The following is a 3,882-nucleotide window of genomic DNA, read 5'->3' as shown; positions in this document are numbered from 1 at the left end:
GGAGCGGTAGCTCAGCAAAGGCAGCCCTGGCTCCATCACACGCCTCCTGTCCCTACTAGAGCCCCCAGGTGCTTCATGGAGGTTGGTGGCCTCGGAGACTGGTGAGGCCACACTGACACGAGGGTGTGTACAGACTTGGCATCCGGCACTAGGAAAGTGTCATGCCCTGTCAAGGCTCCAGGCAGGGTGCTTTGTCTAGCCAGCCTCCAGTGAGCTCCCTAAAGCTGTGGGCAAATTCAGTCCGCTGACAGTGTCCTACCGGCTCACCCTGTCCCCGTGATCTTCACTTTTAGAACAGCACCTGGGCATCTCAAGACAGGCTTAATCACAAGCCAAGGGAAGGAGAAAAAGCCTGAGAGTAGGGAGCAAGTGGCCTTCTATACAATCACATGTAGGTCTTGCTATGACCAGCTGCTCCATGCCAACAAGTCTCTGAGGCCATGTGCAGCCCCCTGGCTCTGCATGAGCACCGGGATTTGCCAGCACAGAGCAGCTTGCAGGAGTGGATGTGTATTATTTAAGAACTCTTTGTCCAACACTCGAACTCAGGCGCCGAACCTTGGAAACATCCAGGTCACTTGTGATTTAAAAACTACTTTGCCCCACCCTTTGGCGCTGCCCAGTTCCAACAGGGAATCATGAGTGGCACAAATCATATAGGCAAGAGCTTCCTTGGACAATTACTGGCTCTGAACCAAGCAGTTTGGATCGTTCATATCATCAGCCAAATGTCTGGGCGTTAATCTAAACCTTGGTTCACCCATCATTGCCCAAGACAAAAGGGCCAAATTCTACCATGACTTACCCCCCACTCCCATGACCAAAATCAAGGTGAAGATCTCATCTTGATTTCGGTCACGGGAGTGGGGGAAGGGGGGTAAGTCATGGTGGAATTTGGCCAGGCTGTGCAACTCACTCAACAAGTCAGCTATCACCTGATGTAGAGCGGACAAGCCACAGGACAGAACCACAGCAGGACCACCGTGGTAGGGGCCAGTAAAGGTCTTGGAGTCCTTTGAACAGAAGAAATTCTGGGCCTTTGACAGCTGCTTATTGCTTGGGACCCTTCACAGCTGTTTCAAGGCAAATGAACTGGCCTGAGGTGAGAAGGCCGAGGCGCATATGGGGTCGTCTTGCCTAAAACCGCAGCTTGTACGGAGAATAAAATCCTGCCTAATAGCAGAGAGCTCATGACACATGCTGGGGGGAGGAGGGGGAGGGGTGGTGGCGGCACAGACATGGCCATGCCAGTGATTGGCATTGGACATGACCAGATCTGATTCCAAGGTCACACGTCAAATGAATTGTTTTTTTGGGGGGGTTGGACTGGATGACCTCCTGAGGTCCCTTCCAACCCTGATATTCTATGATTCTTCCTTCCACCCCCCCTGCGCTGATGAGAGGCTGATGAGAAGAGGAAAGGGATTGCAACATTCTGTCGCTGAGGGGAGCCGGGGGACTGACTGGCCTTTCCCTCCAGTTGCCGAGTTTAAAACTAGCTTTAGTTGAAAGGCGTTACTGTCTGATTGCTGGCCGGAGGCTTGGCTGGAACTAGTTGATGGACAGGGGTCAGTGTCAGAGAAACCGTCACGACACTTGGCACTGATTGGCCAGCTCAGCAAAAAGCCCACAGGCTGAGTTGGCTCCGAGACTGACCTAGCTACACATTTTGAATGTGCCCAACCCCACAGAGTCATGATGGCACCTCTTTCCTACCTCCCATTGCTGTCCTTCCCGGGCACGGCTGCAGCACGTTGGCACAGGAAGCTTGCCATGCAAACCTTAGTCATTCTGTAGCTGAAAAGTGGATTTCAGTCTTCAGGGTTCTTGAGGCCTTTAGTACAGAGGTCGCATAGATGGGTACCTTTCATTGGCACTTAGTTTATAATACATACAGTGCCAAAGAAACGGAGCCAACTCTTGAGCGGGGGCCAGCAACTAAGACAGAGCATGGGCAGGTGGGAAATTTGGGCCAAGGGCTCCAAGACAAACCCCCTACACTGATGAAAAGAGGGAGGCTGGGAAGTGAATGCAGAGCAGACAGGATGGTGATGTCTTAAGGTCTCATCCAAAAGACCCATAAAGAGTAAACTGCATGGCACTCTTCTGATCTATTTGGGAAGGGCAGAATGGACCCTGCTGGGATTTGAATGGTTCTGGGGTCTTATATTTCAGCTCAGAGGTTTGGAACACTCAGCTTTCCCTCTCTGTTTCTGGCATTGCTGCTGTTTTGAAGGTGCTGCAAACCCCAAATGTCAGTTTCCCCTTGTTCTTTACACTCCCCCGTGACATAAAACAGCAGCTGCCTGATAAATAATGCCAAGCCCTGGCTAAACTTCTGAGCTTGGCTTCTCTGGAGGTAATAAAGAAGCCGGAGCTTTGATCTGTGCTCTGGCTAGCTATACGCTTAGCTCTGCAAGTCGGGGCACACGCCAAGGCCCAGCCATTGACAGGGTGTCTAAAGCACAACCTCTCAGCTGAATCCGGTTCTCCTACATTGCACAAAGCATGCCGCCGTGCAAGGAACCAGTTGTGCAGCGGTGGCACGGATGCGTCAGAGCAGATCCTTTCCCAGCTGCAAGGACGCCACGTAAAACCACGTGCCTGCCTAGGTTTAATACCCAAGCACAAATAATGGAAGGAGATTGCAGAGGAGACCAACAGCTGATCCTGCTGGAGCCTTCACCGTCACCTCTTTATGCTTCTGAGGCAGCTGGCCAAACAAGGATGGGGGCAAAGTCTCCTCTGGGCAGCTTGCGCCTTCTCCCCTCCTTCCCGGGAGTGACAGCTGAGCACTGAGGCTGCAGTGAGGCTCCCTTCCCAGGGGCGCTGCTACCTCTGCAGATCGGGTGCAGAGACAACCCCCAAGTGTTACAGGGGAGCTTGTGAGATTTGTGGGTTCGTCCATGTTTTGTGGGAGTGGCTTGTTTTCCCTTCTCTCATTATCACGTTTAAATGATCAGCTCCTCTTTGGGGCAAGGCCTCTCTGTTGTTTCTATAGTGCCAAGCTCAGTGGGGTCCTGGGCCATGACTGGGGCACCTAGGTGCTACCGTAATACCCCTAATAGCACTGAAACATGCAGCACCTTGCACAATGGCTGCCTGCTTTAGGACTGGGGTGACCAGCCACAACTGCAGGGCAAAGGCTGAATGGTGCCTGTTTATCCAGAAGGCTCATTCGCAGAGCTGGCTGAAGTTTCATTCCAAATGCTTTTTTGCCCCCCAGCGTCGTTGCGGGAATGGACGCTTCCATCATCCATGGGGGGTTCTGTACTGGGCTTTTTTTGGAAAACTGACAGTAGAAAAAAAATTGGGTTGGGATTGAATAAAAGCTTTCCAACTTGTTATTAGCGAGAATAACCGCCTGCTTCACATGGACAGGTTACTTTCTTCTTAGGTGGCTTCTCCATTCCTGGAGGTTTGCAACCATGGTAGCCCATTCTGCAGGATCCTCTGCTCATCTCTTGGTGGATGAATAGGCCTTTAGGTCCACCCAGGATACCACATCGGCCGTCCAACGCCGTTTTCTGCCTCCTGTTCTTCTGCCATCAGCTTTTCCTTCCAGTGCCCAATAACATGCATCGTCCACCCACCCTCTTAAAATGGGCCCCGTCATGCACATTGAATCTTTCTTTTCCATAAAATCTCCGACTACTGGTTACTGAGTTCCAATCCACTCCAATAGTTTTTCGCTGGACAGTTTATTCCAAAAAGATGTAAAGGGAAATTTTATCAAGGCTTAGTTGAGATTTTCAGACCCTAGTCCTGTATTGGCAACATACATCAGAAGGCAGCCAACTGATCAGCACATAGAATATGAGGGTTGGAAGGGACCTCAGGAGGTCATCTAGTCCAACCCCTGGCTCAAAGCAGGACCAATCC

This window comes from Lepidochelys olivacea, assembly GCF_965140295.1.
Source record: "Lepidochelys olivacea isolate rLepOli2 genome assembly, chromosome: 24".
In the NCBI taxonomy this organism is placed as follows: domain Eukaryota; kingdom Metazoa; phylum Chordata; order Testudines; family Cheloniidae; genus Lepidochelys; species Lepidochelys olivacea.
The sequence above is the reverse complement of the archived record's forward strand: the minus strand, read 5'-3'. Positions refer to the sequence as shown.